An 18,382-nucleotide genomic window follows, 5' to 3' on the forward strand; every position below is an offset into this window, starting at 1 on the left:
TCCGTGGTGGGGGGGACTTCATGGATTGGGCAGTAGCAACCATCGTTGGTTGCTTCTGTTCAATCCATGAACGAAAAACCAAGCATCTTGAACGTAATTGTCGTATAAATTCACTTGGTGTCAAAACTGACGCGAAAGTGGTTGTCTCAATTTTGTCAGAAATGTTTGTGCGTCTCGGCCTGATGGCGGGAGTCGGTTTGGCGCTGTGGTCATGAGGGAATACGAGGAAGATTGGCAACCGTCCCAGTAGCTACAGTGAGGCCCAGCAGCTGTCCCTAATACTGTGGAAGGCACTCATGTAAGGTGTGCAGTGAGGCGTAGCAGTAACAAGGGAAACGGACAACCAAAACAGCAATCTTGATCATCAGGAGGCTATCCAATGCTCAGAGTAGATAAGGACGATTATTGTATGGCTTCGCTCAGAGGATGAAAATCTTAGTATATAAGCTAGGCTTTTAAAGTGTCTCAAATCTATGGAGTATAAACAAAAATCTATGAAATTATTTCTTATCATATAGTAACCTGTAATGAGGTTAGTGATTTTGTATATTTGATGCAACCTACTTTAACAAAGTTGATCAGGAAATTGGCCAGATATTATATATATATATATATATATATATATATATATATATATATATATATATATATATATATATATATATATATATATATATATATATATATATATATCATCTTGGTGTATGGGAAGGCCATATGGGAGACGGAGAGAGAGGCAGGAGCAGGAGAGAAATGATCAAACCTTCCCGCTTGTTCATAGTTGCTGCCTGAAATTTGTCTTCTGATAGTTCTACAGTTTTTGTTTGTGTTTGTTATACTAATTATTAACATAAGAAAATTGTAATATAATGATTAAAGAAAATTATAAAAGTTACGGTTTGTTTATATTTGTTATTATTGATTAGTACTTTTCTTTTCATTTCTAACATTAGCTGTTTAAAGTGTTTGTGTTGTATTTAGACAAAGTTCTTTTTCAAATCTTATTGATTACCACATGAAAGCTAGGCTCTATAAGTGTCAAGTAAACAATATGTGATATTTTGAGTTAAGTCGAGGTGCTATTTACCACTGGCGTTTAGATATTTGGGACCCTTGGGGATAGATTTGCCAAGATTATCACGGCCAAATTGACTGGATGGCAACCTAGGAGCTAGGCAGAATTGGATATCATAAAAACCCTAAACAGTCGGTGGTTCCTGGGGCCTACCCTCCATCCTCTTGTAACTACGCTGCTGATTAGCATTTTGTTCTTTATATTTTTCAGAGGAACAAGACACTTCTGCATCTCTGTAAAGTTAAGGACTCATTGAAATTAATTCTTCAGATATTATCTGCAGTAAAAGGTAAAGCTGACAAGTTACTTTGCTCTTCTTCATAATGGGTCTCCTCTGATGTTTTCAATTAATGTTTAGCCTACCTAAAATTTCCAGTCGTACTTATATATTTATGTATTGTTTCCAAACGGTAATTTGAAAGGAATGGCCTTATATATTTGGGTGTTGTTTCGAAACTGTAATTTGAAAAGAATGACTTCGCTGAGCCCCAAGATGACCCTGTTTAAGAGAATACTCTTATTGTGATGTAACATTGTCGTACAAGATGTAAAACAATTCCAAAGCTTTTTTCTTTTCCTCATGTTGTCACGTTGTTTAAAGTATGTAGTTGAGCTTGTTTGTTTTTCCTTGAAACTGCATGAAATATTCATTTTGGTGTAACTATCATTATTCCGTTAATAATTTTATCATTTCATGGATTTTCTGTTTTATGCTGATACTTATCTTCTTGTGTTTAATTACTTCATTCTGGTACCAGTTTTCACAACACATTATGTACTTTTGATTCTTATTATTTGGACTTCAGTTTATTCTTGCATTATGGCTTCACCAACAAAAATGGCTGTAATATTACTAATCCTGTAAATTGTTTCATTGTTTAACTTACTCTTTGCTATGTGATGTACACCTGCAGTTGCCTTTTTTTTTTTTGTACCTTGCATCAAACCAATAATTTTCATATGTATTTCTCTCATTGCTATGGTTTACCCATAAATCAGCTGAATTAGTTTTGAACTCATTTTGGCTTTTGTAGCCATTCCATTCATTCATAAGGACTTATAGAGAAAAGGAGGCATAAATAATAGAATGTGAAACAAAATGCAATGTTCAAGCAGAAATATAACTGCAATGTTTTTATTCTGAAATGTAAAGTTTAGATTTTTTCCAGATTTTACAAGTATTCTTTCATTATTGTATATTTCATACTAATTCATTCATGCACTCCACTTTTTACATGAATATCAAATATTCATAAAGTTTTATCAACAAACACAGGATAGTTTTCAATATAGCAGACTGTAGAGAACAGGAAGCAAGAAGTATCTGGCACTTCCATTAAATAAAGTTCCTTCATCCCTCCAGTTTTACCACACAGCTTTCCTATCATGTGTAACATAATTGTCAAATAAGGATAGCCAGCACATCACTACATGACCAGACCCAAGTAAGGTATATCAAACTTCTTCATTCTGTGTTTCATAATATAAAGCACAAGATGTGTAGTGATATAGTTTTTGGATGACATGTGCAAAAGTTATTGGCAGCCTTACCTTGTGCAGGTCAAGATTTACTGGTCAATGAAAATCAACAAAATCAAGATAAGACAAAATTCGAATAAGAACTTTATAATTTCCATCAGTCATCCACCAATGTGTATGAAACTGATCTCCTCTCAGTTGTATTTATTTCCTTCACTGTAGCTGGGATATAAAAGCTCTGTTAATTATTTCTGTTCATTACGGCTAGGATGAAGATGTTAATAATTCTTGAATAAGACTCCTCAGCCCTTAGGCGAAATATCGAGCCAGGCCATCAATCACTTTCTTGATGAGGAAGGGGTTGAGGGAAGCGTTGAACCGGTCACATGTAACATAACAAATTCTGCATTTGTGGACTTAATGTCCAGCGTAGGTCGGTCAACACCACTACCCACTACGGGAGTAGTGAGTGGTTGGCTTACTAGAGTCCATACCAGTGGGGCTAGACCCCAGATTCTGGGGTGGCGTGTGGTACCACCCCACACAAAAGGTACTTGTAACACCTTACGTCTTCTCTAAGACAATATACGAGGCAGCTGATCAGACAGACAAGCGCCCCACAGTAGGGCCGGCTGGACGTACCAAGCTGGGTGGAGTTCTCCTGCTGTCATCACCTCTCACATGGTCGCACAATTGTGTCCAAACAACCTTCGTGAGATGTACCAGTGGTCCAGCAACACCAGAAATACCGGTCAACAACCACTTGTCTGTAAACACAAAAAGAGAAGAGTAAACATAGAAAATAAACACAAATGAAATTTAGGGAAGGAAATGGGGGAATGCTTCACTAAGCTAAAGAGCTAAGCTAAGCCAAAGAAAAAAAAAAACCCGGTAAATAAGGGAAGACCTCTTTTACCAGTTCTGACCTTAACTGCTCCCACTTATTAAGATCTATCAATATACATACGTTCAGTCCTGAGTAACATTTCAAAATATGTAACACATTCGTCTGTTTCATCTAGATGTAGAAATATGAATATACACGTGAGTAGATATATTTATGTTTTGACATTTGTGTTTCTCTTTCCGTTTTTGAAGTTTATAAAGATTTCTCTCAAGAAAAAATAGGAAAACATAACATGTTTTACGTGTGTCCATTATACATGTACCAGGTAAGGTAAGAACAGCACGGCCAACTGCGGCCCTAATCAATATACCACGGGAACGTATCACAGTAACCACTGGTCCGCAGAGGACCAATCACAGTAGCCACTGGACCGCGGAGGACCAATCATGAATCACGAGCAGCAGCGGTCCACCAATAGGGAGTCGACGCACAGTAGCGCTGCCCAAGTGGCTACAGGGGACACAATATGGAGGAGTGGCCACGCCTGGACACTGGCTCATCTAGGTCTATTTTCTTCCTTGCTCTTCATAATCCTAAACACAATATCTCTTCATCGTAGGTAATTTATTACCTCATTAACATTTTGTGTATATTTCTAGCAGTGAACTGGTATTCCTAATTTAATGCAGTTCTTGATAACTTTTGTCTATTTATGTTTTGATCTGAATTCCAGTTTGCCTACCAACATATGAATGATAATGAGATTACTGACTGTATAAAAGCTGTATAAAATAAATCTATAGTTTTAGTGTTAATTTTAAGGCTGCTAAGATTCCTAACAAAATACATTCTAGAAATTACGTTTTTGTACAGTGCCTCCATATTTCTATTGAAAGAAAAGTCATTATCAAGTAATTACATTCCTTCACAGATTCTACAAGTTCACCACTAACATATATATGTACCTGAGCCACTGGTAAGCTAATGTGATTTACAATCATTTGTTTTGTTTTCTGAACAGTGAGTTCAAGGTCATTATCATTACATCATAACGTAAAATGTTCAACTTCCGGATACACGTCATCATCATTTGTACATTGACTTAGGAGAACGGCATCATCTGCATACATAACTTGGCAACATGACACCAACACTAGTATACTGGCTGACCACACCATCCACCTCTGTGCTCCACCTGGCCTACACGACACCAACACTCACTAGTATACTGGCTGACCACACCATCCACCTCTGTGCTCCACCTGGCCTACACGACACCAACACTCACTAGTATACTGGCTAACCACACCATCCACCTCTGTGCTCCACCTGGCCAACATGACACCAACACTTGCTGGTATAATGGCTGACCACACCATCCACCTCTGTGCTCCACCTGGCCAACATGACACCAACACTTGCTGGTATACTGGCTGACCACACCATCCACCTCTGTGCTCCACCTGGCCAACACGACACCAACACTCACTAGTATACTGGCTGACCACATCATCCACCTCTGTGCTCCACCTGGCCAGCATGACACCAACACTTGCTGGTATACTGGCTGACCACACCGTCCACCTCTGTGCTCCACCTGGCCAACATGACACCAACACTTGCTGGTATACTGGCTGACCACACCATCCACCTCTGTGCTCCACCTGGCCAGCATGACACCAACACTCACTAGTATACTGGCTGACCACACCGTCCACCTCTGTGCTCCACCTGGCCAACATGACACCAACACTCACTAGTATACTGGCTGACCACATCATCCACCTCTGTGCTCCACCTGGCCAGCATGACACCAACACTCACTAGTATACTGGCTGACCACACCATCCACCTTTGTGCTCCACCTGGCCAACATGACACCAACACTTACTGGTATACTGGCTGACCACACCATCCACCTCTGTGCTCCACCTGGCCAACACGACACCAGCACGCACTAGTATACTGGCTGACCACACTATCCACCTCTGTGCTCCACCTGGCCAACACGACACCAACACTCACTAGTATACTGGCTGACCACACCATCCACCTCTGTGCTCCACCTGGCCAACAGGACACCAACTCTCACTAGTATACTGGCTAACCACACCATCCACCTCTGTGCTCCACCTGGCCAACATGACACCAACACTTGCTGGTATACTGGCTGACCACACCATCCACCTCTATGCTCCACCTGGCCAACACGACACCATCACGCACTAGTATACTGGCTGACCACACTATCCACCTCTGTGCTCCACCTGGCCAACAGGACACCAACACTCACTAGTATACTGGCTGACCACACTATCCACCTCTGTGCTCCACCTGGCCAACATGACACCAACACTCACTAGTATACTGGCTGACCACACTATCCACCTCTGTGCTCCACCTGGCCAACATGACACCAACACTCACTAGTATACTGGCTGACCACACTATCCACCTCTGTGCTCCACCTGGCCAACATGACACCAACACTCACTAGTATACTGGCTGACCACACCATCCACCTCCGGGCTCCACCTGGCCAACAGGACACCAACACTCACTAGTATACTGGCTGACCACACCATCCACCTCTGTGCTCCACCTGGCGAACATGACACCAACACTCACTAGTATACTGGCTGACCACACCATCCACCTCCGGGCTCCACCTGGCCAACATGACACCAACACTCACTAGTATACTGGCTGACCACACCGTCCACCTCTGTGCTCCACCTGGCGAACATGACACCAACACTCACTAGTATACTGGCTGACCACACCATCCACCTCTGTGCTCCACCTGGCCAACATGACACCAACACTCACTAGTATACTGGCTGACCACACTATCCACCTCTGTGCTCCACCTGGCCAACAGGACACCAACACTCACTAGTATACTGGCTGACCACACTATCCACCTCTGTGCTCCACCTGGCCAACATGACACCAACACTCACTAGTATACTGGCTGACCACACCATCCACCTCTGTGCTCCACCTGGCCAACATGACACCAACACTCACTAGTATACTGGCTGACCACACCGTCTACCTCCGGGCTCCACTTGTATTTGTTTCATGATATCCAATTTTTCATGTAAGAAATTGAACATATTGAGGCCTTCCTGTGAGGAAAACATTATTCCAGAGAGTTTAGTTAGAACTGACATTCATGTTAGTAAGTTTATGCATCATTATATGATGCTGAATGGTGTTGAAAGCGCTAGAAAATCTACAAAATGTTGTATATCGGTAATATTAGATCTGTTCATAAGCTCGAGAACATCATCAATAAAGCAGAGTTACATCCTCTGCATCTCGATTTCTCGTATAAGCGAACTGAAAGCGATCGGTAAATTGTTGGACTTGTTGGTAAAGTCTGGTTTTGATAAACTTCTCAAAAAAAATCATCAAAATCAAAATCAAAGAGAATATATGTTTCAGAGGTGGAGGAAACGAGAAGTGGGAGAAGAAATTGGAGGTGGAAAGATGGAGTGAAAAAGATTTTGAGTGATCGAGGCATGAACATGCAGGAGGGTGAAAGGCGTGCAAGGAATAGAGTGAATTGGAACTATATAGTATACCGGGGTCGACGTGCTGTCAATGGATTGAACCAGGGCATGCGAAGCGTCTGGGGTAGACAACGGAAAGTTTTGTGGGGCCTGTGGGAGCTGTAGTTTCGGTGAATTATACATGACAGCTAGAGACTGAGTGTGAACGAATTTGGCCTTTGTTGTCTTTTCCCAGCACTACCTTGCGCGCAAGCGGGGTGAGGGGGTTGTCATTTCATGTGTGGTGGGGTGGCGATGGAATAGATGAAAGCAGCATGTATGAATATGTGCATGTGCATATATGTATATGTCTGTGCATGTATGTGTATATATACGTTGAAATGTATAGGTATGTATGTGTGTGTGTGTGGACGTTTATGTATATACATGTGCATGTAGGTGGGTTGGGCCATTCTTTCGTGTGTTTCCTTGCGCTACCTCGCTAACGCGAGAGACATCAATAATGTATAATATATATAATATATATAATATATATATAATATATATATATATATATATATATATATATATATATATATATATATATATATATATAGTGAATGTAGGTTTGCGGCAGGGGTGTGTGATGTCTCCATGGTTGTTTAATTTGTTTATGGATGGGGTTGTTAGGGAGGTAAATGCAAGAGTTTTGGAAAGAGGGGCAAGTATGAAGTCTGTTGGGGTTGAGAGAGCTTGGGAAGTGAGTCAGTTGTTGTTCGCTGATGATACAGCGCTGGTGGCTGATTCATGTGAGAAACTGCAGAAGCTGGTGACTGAGTTTGGTAAAGTGTGTGGAAGAAGAAAGTTAAGAGTAAATGTGAATAAGAGCAAGGTTATTAGGTACAGTAGGGTTGAGGGTCAAGTCAATTGGGAGGTGAGTTTGAATGGAGAAAAACTGGAGGAAGTGAAGTGTTTTAGATATCTGGGAGTGGATCTGGCAGCGGATGGAACCATGGAAGCGGAAGTGGATCATAGGGTGGGGGAGGGGGCGAAAATTCTGGGGGCCTTCAAGAATGTGTGGAAGTCGAGAACATTATCTCGGAAAGCAAAAATGGGTATGTTTGAAGGAATAGTGGTTCCAACAATGTTGTATGGTTGCGAGGCGTGGGCAATGGATAGAGTTGTGCGCAGGAGGATGGATGTGCTGGAAATGAGATGTTTGAGGACAATGCGTGGTGTGAGGTGGTTTGATCGAGTGAGTAACGTAAGGGTAAGAGAGATGTGTGGAAATAAAAAGAGCGTGGTTGAGAGAGCAGAAGAGGGTGTTTTGAAGTGGTTTGGGCACATGGAGAGAATGAGTGAGGAAAGATTGACCAAGAGGATATATGTGTCGGAGGTGGAGGGAGCGAGGAGAAGAGGGAGACCAAATTGGAGGTGGAAAGATGGAGTGAAAAAGATTTTGTGTGATCGGGGCCTGAACATGCAGGAGGGTGAAAGGAGGGCAAGGAATAGAGTGAATTGGAGCGATGTGGTATACCGGGGTTGACGTGCTGTCAGTGGATTGAATCAAGGCATGTGAAGCGTCTGGGGTAAACCATGGAAAGCTGTGTAGGTATGTATATTTGCGTGTGTGGACGTATGTATATACATGTGTATGGGGGGGGTTGGGCCATTTCTTTCGTCTGTTTCCTTGCGCTACCTCGCAAACGCGAGAGACAGCGACAAAGTATAAAAAAAGAAAAAAAAAAAAATATATATATATATATATATATATATATATATATATATATATATATATATATATATATATATATATATATATATATATGGGGAGGTAATAACAAGCAGTGGTGATGTGAGAAAGAGATGGAGTGAGTATTTTGAAGGTTTGTTGAATGTGTTTGATGATAGAGTGGCAGATATAGGGTGTTTTGGTCGAGGTGGTGTGCAAAGTGAGGGGGTTAGGGAAAATGATTTGGTAAACAGAGAAGAGGTAGTAAAAGCTTTGCGGAAGATTAAAGCCGGCAAGGCAGCAGGTTTGGATGGTATTGCAGTGGAATTTATTAAAAAAAGGTGTGACTCTATTGTTGACTGGTTGGTAAGGTTATTTAATGTATGTATGATTCATGGTGAGGTGCCTGAGGATTGGCGGAATGCGTGCATAGTGCCATTGTACAAAGGCAAAGGGGATAAGAGTGAGTGCTCAAATTACTGGTTTTAACCCATGGTTTACCCTAGACGCTTCACATGCCCAGGTTCAATCCACTGACAGCACGTCGACCCCGGTATACCACATCGTTCCAATTCACTCTATTCCTTGCACGCCTTTCACCCTCCTGCATGTTCAAGGCCCCGATCACTCAAAATCTTTTTCACTCCATCTTTCCACCTCCACTTTGGACTCCCACTTCTCCTCGTTCCCTCCACCTGTGACACATATATCCTCTTGGTCAGTCTTTCCTCACTCATTCTCTACATGTGACCAAACCATTTCAAAACACCCTCTTCTGCTCTCTCAACCACACTTTATTTATTTCCACACATCTCTCTTACCCTTACATTACTTACTCGATCAAACCACCTCACACCACATATTGTCCTCAAACATCTCATTTCCAGCACATCCACCCTCCTACGCACAACTCTATCCATAGCCCATGCCTCGCAACCATACAACATTGTTGGAACCACTATTCCTTCAAAAATTCCCATTTTTGCTTTCCGGGATAATGTTCTCGACTTCCAAACATTCTTCAAGGCTACCAGAGTTTTCGTCCCCTCCCCCACCCTATGATTCACTTCTGCTTCCATGGTTCCATCCGCTGCCAGATCCACTCCCAGATATCTAAAACACTTTACTTCCTCCAGATTTTCTCCATTCAAACTTACCTCCCAATTGACTTGACCCTCAACCCTGCTGTACGTAATAACCTTGCTCTTATTCACATTTACTCTTAACTTTCTTCTCTCACACACTTTACCAAACTCAGTCACCAGCTTCTGCAGTTTCTCACATGAATCAGCCACCAGCGCTGTATCATCAGCGAGCAACAACTGACTCACTTCCCAAGCTCTCTCATCCACAACCGACTGCATACTTGCCCCTCTTTCCAAAACTCTTGCATTCACCTCCCTAACAACCCCATCCATAAACAAATTAAACAACCATGGAGACATCACACACCCCTGCCGCAAACCTACATTCATAGAGAACCAATCACTTTCCTCTCTTCCTACACGTACACATGCCTTACATCCTCGATAAAAACTTTTCACTGCTTCCAACAACTTGCCTCCCACACCATATATTCTTATTACCTTCCACAGAGCATCTCTATCAACTCTATCATATGCCTTCTCCAGATCCATAAATGGTACTTACAAATCCATTTGCTTTTCTAAGTATTTCTCACATACATTCTTCAAAGCAAACACCTGATCCACACATCCTCTACCACTTCTGAAACCACACTGCTCTTCCCCATTCTTATGCTCTGTACACACAACAAAAAAACTATCGCGCAGAGGGGGTCTGAAGACGTCTGTAATGATCACTGACCTACCTGTTGTACCATGCCGGTAGGGTTGGTATACGTGCCTGGAAGCCACAGGTTTCCAGAGTCTTATGCTAGACCCATGTAAGTCACGTGCCACAAGAGCGGCATTATATTATTAACAATAAAATTACATCATACAAGGCAGTACGAACCCCTAATTTTGAATTGGTGTGTGTAATATAGCTGTGAGACACACACAGCTATATGCGGCAACCCCCGCATGTGGTAGCTGCAGCATACCTCAATGTGATGCCAGGTAAACACAATAGCTTCATATTGTATAGGTGTAATTTGGGAAGAATATGTTTTACTATTGATATTGTATTATTCTATAGCACATCTGGGTTCGTGGCAGTCCATAAAGGTTATCTTACACCGCCATTTCGTGTCCATGCAGGAAATGTAATGAGACATGCGATATATTTTTGAAACAATGAAACAGCGCGGGTATAGTTCACTGCGAGCCAATGTCGAAAGGTTGTTATTGTGGTATATCTAATTCTACCATGGAGTCCTCACAAGCGGCACGTGAAGCTATTCTACAGCTTCATAATGAGGGCTACAGCGACTCTGAAATTGGGAGACGTCTTGGTATTCACCGGTCAACCGTAGCACGATGGATTCGCCGACAGGCAGAGCTGGGCAACACAGACAACAGGCATCGGCGTGGGCGCCCACGTTGCACAAACCCGGAAGATGATCAGGTAATGATGTTGCATATATAGGTATACTGGACCACTTGATGTTATGTAAACAACCACATCACATGTTATATTTGCAATATGTCATCCTTTCCCTAGGCCATAGCAGCTGTCATTGCTGCTCACGCCCCCTTCACGCCCGCTAGCAACATTCGGGATACTCTTGGTCTGCAGTGCACACCTTAAACTGTCCGAAACAGACATCACTCTGAGGGGCTACGTGGTCGCATACCAGCAACAAAACCTGTGTTAAGTGAGGCAAACATGGAGAGCAGGGTGGAGTATGCGTTGGAGTATGCGGACAAGCCACATCAGTTTTGGGAGAACGTCATCTTTTGTGATGAATAAACCTTCTGCAGCGATGGTCCCCCTGCAAACAAACATGTTTGGCGGCATCCTAACACCAGGTTAGCTCTTTCCCTGTCTGTCTGTCTCTCTCTCAGAAACACACACACACACACACACACACACACACACACACACACACACACACACACAGAGGTTATGCTATATAACATATTTTCCATTTTATAATGACAATTTATGGTGAGGCCAACATGAACAACGTTCCGGAAGTGCTTTGAAACCAGGGTGCCACGGCCACCACAGTGGTTTGCTGCTTGAAACGTCCTGTTGTGCTGCAGTATTACATTTGAGTTATGCACACTCATTATTTTTTAAGTGAATAACAGTGATCATGATCACTTTATACGGCATATGTAAATACTGTAGCAATAATCTCCATCTACGATGTGATATCATAATGAATAATCATTATATATTAAGTTAGTTAATATGTTTTAATTTACTTAGTTATTATCTTAATCTATATTGCAGCAACAGTTGCACTAATATGATTAAGACACACGTGAGTCTTATGTAATTTTATACATTTTATATAACCAGATACGAGACACAACATGTGGTGGGCAGCAGGAGGAGTGGGCGAGCGCGTCAGTGCAGGACTATTTGGTTGGATCCATCCATGGTGCTGGTGTCGGTGAGTTGGTGGATGTCGGGCCTGGCCAGTTGACCGGACCTAGATACGTTGAGATACTGGAGGAGGTCCTGCTACCTTCAGTGGGGGCTATGCTGTTTCCAGAGCCGGAGCCATTTTACCTCGTCCAAGATAACAGCCCACTTCACACATCCAGGGTTGTAAAGGCGTGGTATGCTCGCCATCCACGTATAACAGTGTTGCCATATCCTGCAAAATCGCCTGATCTCAACCCGATAGAGCACGTATGGGCGGCCATGCAGAAAGGCATGCCTGACCGACAACATCGATGTCGTGCTACAGTCGTAAATGATGCTTTACAAGCATGGGAACATCTACGAAGCCCTTCTGGTAGGAACTTAACGCAGACGTTAGTGGCATCCATGCCTCGAAGGCTCAATGAAGTGTTGGCAACGGGAGGAGGTTATACCAAGTATTGAAATAATAAAATTTACAAAGATTACTTTCTTAACCTCCAACAACATGTCTATGGTCATGTTATATAGAAATCTGATTTTCACTGTTAAAGGGAAGTTAACTAATGCAGATCCATGAAAAGAGTCATTACTTTTCATGTTGGTTTACTAAATACTATGATGTGTTGCCAGGTTTGTGACATACTGTTATCAGTCACACAGGTGATACTACATATTACGTGAGGTTGCTGATTAATCTAAACCAGCAGACAGATAAATCACCGCCGGTATGAAGCAGGGTGTCGTAGTTACCATGTAGTATATTATTTTACACCACGAATTTGACACTTTGCAAGAGATAATGATTACTGCAATATGCCTTACTGTGCAGAATATTACATTTACATGCTCAATTTACGTAACCCATCTACTGTACTACATACGGAAGGATATATCGTTGCCATTAGATAGGTGAGGACACCCACAGGCAGGGACATCAGGGCCTACCACCATCTCACAGGAAAATGTTGACTGTTCCATTATTCCACGTCTGGTGCGTCATTTTGTTTCGTACAAAAAACGCGCGATAGTTTTTTTGCTGTGTGTACATGTATTTTTGAAGAATAATGCGTATATCAACGATTTTTTAGAAAATTGAAATGCATAACCTTACCTATTTAACTCTCTAAATATCTATCTGTTCACCTATCTATCTATCTATCCACCTTTCTGTATCTGAAAGTCAACAATAATAGAATTAATGGAAATGAAGTATAACAACGTCCTCTCAATGGCAATAATCTTACCAGAATCTTCGAGAACCTTCCAGAAAACAATGACATTTGCAGGTAAGGAGGAATGGCCTCTGGCTGATTATATGTAAAACATTTAGATGAAATCACATCTTTTCTTATCAGGTCCCATGGTGTAAGGGTTAGCACTCTGGACTCTGGATCCAGCAATCCGAGTTCGAATCTCGGTGGGAACTCATCTTTTGAGTTTTCTTAGAAACTGTTGATGACCACATTGTTCTATATATTGTATATACATACATATATATACATATATATGTATATATAAGCATATATATGGAATAATGTGGTTATCATCAGCAGCCAGAGGTCATTCCCTCCTCCTTACCTGCAGAGTTCATGGTTTTCTGGAAGGTTCTAGAAGATTCTGGTAAGACATTTGTCATTGAGAGGACGTTGTTAGGTGAGAGTCAGGTTCACTCTATGGTTGTAGTCGGCTGTCCGAGGACGTTGTTATGCTTCATCAATTTTGTAATTGTTGACTTTCAGATAGGAAGTGAAAAAGATTTATATGAATTAATGATGTTCACTGCAGGTGACACATCCTCATTATTGAAATCATAATGGAAATTCTTGTTCTAATTGTTGCATGAAGTTCCTTAGAGTTGTTCCTCCATGATGGCTGTGGGCGTTTAGATTAACAAGCTTGGGTCTGACTTGATGAGAGTTGATCACAAACCAATCTTTGCCTTGCGATGGAGAACTAGAGCAGTGTACTACCGAACAAATATCCAGAGCAGGTTACTTACGCATCATTCATTATCAATCCTCGGAGTAAGCTTTCGATGAATCCTTGTACTCACAACATCATTATGAGTCACTTCAAGAGTAATCTTCACTAAAACTTTATCTTTACTAGACCCTTACGATTCAAGTCCATGGTCACATTAATTTAGAATCTCAACACCACTGGTTTATACCTAACCCATATCATCACTACATCCATGTACATGTATTTCTTGCAGAATAATGCGGACATCAGTGATTTCTAAGAAAGTTGAAATGCATGAGTGGAATCGGCGTCATCATTAGTTGGAAGGTGTTCAGAAGGTCGGGGGTCCACGGTCATGTGCTCCTTCCTCTTCTGGATCACCTGCTGTTGCCTCGCATGCATGTCCCTGATCGCGGTCATGTTGTCTAACGCGGACGAGCCTCCCGTGGCTGGATCCGTGGCCGTGGCAGTGGCTGCTGCAGGAGACAACAACTCCGAGGCTGTCGCCGCCGGGGTCTTGATGACAGACAGTGCCACTAATGTGTTGGTCACGGCCACTATCGACGGGGGCGCTGAGAACGAGCTCACCTGGAAACAGGCGGGCGAGTCTCAAGCCCCGCCGGCGGGGCCCGTAACCGACTCTTGAACGAGTGACATTGTCTCGTGGCCTCAGTCTCGTGGCCGAGGCTCATGTTACCATTGATCTCGTTTTCTTTTCGATCTTATAAAAACGCAGCCTTACTTATCTTTCTATCTGTATGAATATCTATCTGTTTACCTATCTATCTACCTTATCTATCTATCAACCTTATGAGTCACTTTAAGAGTTATCTTCACTACAACCGTATCTTCACTACAACCGTATCTTCACTATGCCCTTACGGTTCAAGTCTATGGTCATAATCACTACACCTTCAACACCACTGGCTTATACTTAACCCACATTATCACTACATCCATGTACATGTATTTGTTGCAGAATGATGCGGACATCAATGATTTCTAAGAAAGTTGAAAGTTGCCTTACCTATCTATCTATGTATCTATCTTCTAGAACCTTCCAGAAAACCAGCCTCTGGCTGGTGATGGTGGTTGATTATATGTAAAACATTTAAATGAAATCAGATCTTTTGTTATCAGTCCCATGGTGTAAGGGTTAGCCTTACCTATCTTTCTATCTAAATATCTATCTGTTTACCAGTCTATCTATCTGTCTATCTAATCTATCTATCTATTTACGTATCTATCTTTCTATATCTGAAAGTCAACAATGATAAAATTAATGAAAATGAAGTATAACAACTTCCTCTCAATGGCAATTATCTTACCAGAATCTTCGAGAACCTTCCAGAAAACAATGACATTTGCAGGCAAGGAGGGAGGGCCTCTGGCTGATTATATGTAAAACATTTAGATGAAATCACATCTTTTCTTATCAGGTCCCATGGTGTAAGGGTTAGCACTCTGGACTCTGGATCCAGCAATCCGAGTTCGAATCTCGGTGGGACCTCATCTTTTCAGTTTTCTTAGAAACTGTTGATGGCCACATTGTTCTATATATTGCATATACATACTTATATATGCAAATATAAGTATATATATGCATATATATGGAATAATGTGGTTATCATCAGCAGCCAGAGGCCATTCCCTCCTCCTTACCTGCAGAGTTCATGGTTTTCTGGAAGGTTCTAGAAGATTCTGGTAAGACATTTGTCATTGAGAGGACGTTGTTAGGTGAGAGTCAGGTTCACTCTATGGTTGTAGTCGGCTGTCCGAGGACGTTGTTATGCTTCATCAATTTTGTAATTGTTGACTTTCAGATAGGAAGTACTCATCTTCGAAGCTTCCTTTTACTCACAACAACCTTGAGTCACTTTAAGAATCATCTTAACTACAGCCTTATCTTCACTACACCCTTACGGTTCAAGTCAATGGTCACATTCACTACACCTTCATCACCACTGGCCTTATACCTGACCCACATTATCATTACATCCATGTACATGTATTTGTTGCAGGATATTGTGGATATCATTGATTTCTAAGAAAGATGAAGGTTGCCTTACCTATCTATCCATGTATCTATCTGAATATCTATCTATTTATGTATCTATCAATCTATCTTCATGATAACACAAATGTATGATTGTTGTTAAATTTTAATGGGTATTTAGCAGGTGAAGTCGTGAAGTCTGTAGCCATACCATAAGTCAAACTGAAAATACATCAAATGTATAACAATATAAATGCAATACTAGCAGATGTGGTGGGCGAGATGTATGGTGTGGGTGTGCTGGAGACGTGTGGTGTGGGGAAGGTGCGTGTCGCAGGTGTACGGTGGGAGAGTGTGTTGTGGGCATGGAAGAAGAGGTGTGTGTGTTGTGGGTGTATTCGGGAGGGTGTGTTGTGAGTGTTGTGGGAAGGGTGTTGTTGTTTGCTAAGTGTGTGTGTGTGTGTGTGTGTGTGTGTGTGTGTGTGCAGGTGTTGGGAGAAATGCCTTGTCGGTGTGGTCCAGCCTGACTCTCATCCCAAGCCTCTCTCTCCTGTCCTGCCTGACTCTCATCCCAAGCCTCTCTCTCTACAGTCCACCCTAACTCTCATGACAATTACCTTTCTCCGTCACAAGTCTTACCCTAACCTTCTATTTCCTTCAGTCTTTTTCACATCTAAAGCCTCTCTCTCGTGTCCAGCCTCTCTCACACAGTCTCCCTTCTCTCTCTCTCTCTCTCTCTCTCTCTCTCTCTCTCTCTCTCTCTCTCTCTCTCTCTCTCTCTCTCTCTCTCTCTCTCTCTCTCTCTCTCTCTCTCCAGTATGGAATAATTCAGTTAATCAGTTATCATAACGCAGTGGTATATCATGCTACCTTGTCAACCACTGATCTCTCCCTTAATCCCCTTATCTTCACTATGCAAGGCTTATCATAATCTTCACTACAACCTCATCTTCATATGACCTTATCTTGACTAAGCTGGTCTCAAGGAAGGCTTTAGATTTTACCCGCTCACACAAACAACGTACTTACACGGGGCCCCACGAGTGTAAAACTCCCTCCTAATACAGTGCAAATACATGATTACACACACCTACACACCACCACCACCACTAACAATACACAGAGAAATAGCCTTTTAGGTTGGCTTTGGATCCGCCCTTGAACGTAGTTTGGAGGATTTGGGGGATCAGGTCAATAAGGTTAAGTTCACTACAACCTCATATTCACTAGCGTGTATCTTCACTACTAGCTTATTTTCACTTAACTATACCTTCACTATGCCCTCTTCTTCACTACACCATTATTTCTACCATACCATCATCACTGTACTCCCTGATGTTCACTAAAAGTAGTTCTCATCTTCAATACACAATCATTTTGAATAAACTTTACTCTTTGATAACACTTATCTCTACTACATTCGTATCTTCACTACATTCGTATCTTCACTACAACCTATCTCGACAATATCCTTATCATCACTATACTCTTCCTCACTACACTCTCATCTTAACATCACTCTTTTGTGTACCGAACTTAGTTCAAAGTCTGACTTGAACGTAGCTTTGGAAAGTTTGTGTTCCTCATTGTGTTACCTCCTTATTATCATTGTAAAGGCAATTGTCACCACTCCCTAACTAAACCCTCATCGTCACTACACTCTCATCATTATCATTACTTCTTGATGTTCAATACAAAATCTCAACATATACATTTATCTTCACTACAGAATAATTTTCATTGCACCTTAATCTTCATTACTCCTTGTTTCAGCTACATCCGTATCTTCCATTCATTCTTATATCTTATATTAGTTACATCTTTACAATATCTTTATATCTTCTCTGTTCCGTCTTTTGAAAAATTGAAAATGAGAGTAAAGGATTTCCGGCCTTCTGCTCCCTCCCCTTTTAGTCGCCGTGTACGACACGCAGGGAATACGAGGCAAGTATACTTTCTTCCCTGTACCCAGGGATAACAGCATCTGGTGTTCCCAGACGGTCACCCATCTAAGTACTAACCAGACCCAACGTTGCTTAACTTCCCTGATCGGACGATATATATATATATATATATATATATATATATATATATATATATATATATATATATATACATATACAAGACTGAAAACAATGAATTTCCCAAATAAAAAATGGAGGCGCCGGGGTTTGAACCCGGGACCTCTCGCATGCCAAGCGAGCGCTCTACCACTGAGCTACGCCCCCAAGAACATAATTTGTGACATAGTGTTATATGAAGCACTGAGATTACCACGGCAAAATAGTGTTTG

The 18,382-nt window shown here is 41.7% G+C and overlaps 2 non-coding genes and 1 pseudogene across 2 annotated transcripts; 2 read left to right on the forward strand and 1 right to left on the reverse strand.

The window, feature by feature from the left end:
* The window catches only part of LOC139762283 (uncharacterized), an 85,992-nt pseudogene that overhangs the window by 41,897 nt on the left and 25,713 nt on the right, over positions 1-18,382 (forward strand).
* TRNAQ-CUG (transfer RNA glutamine (anticodon CUG)) lies at positions 15,532-15,603 on the forward strand. Its single transcript has one exon. It is a non-coding gene; the product is annotated as a tRNA-Gln (tRNA).
* TRNAA-GGC (transfer RNA alanine (anticodon GGC)) lies at positions 18,246-18,317 on the reverse strand. Its single transcript has one exon. It is a non-coding gene; the product is annotated as a tRNA-Ala (tRNA).

Source organism: Panulirus ornatus, chromosome 43, assembly GCF_036320965.1.
Source record: "Panulirus ornatus isolate Po-2019 chromosome 43, ASM3632096v1, whole genome shotgun sequence".
In the NCBI taxonomy this organism is placed as follows: Eukaryota; Metazoa; Arthropoda; class Malacostraca; order Decapoda; family Palinuridae; genus Panulirus; species Panulirus ornatus.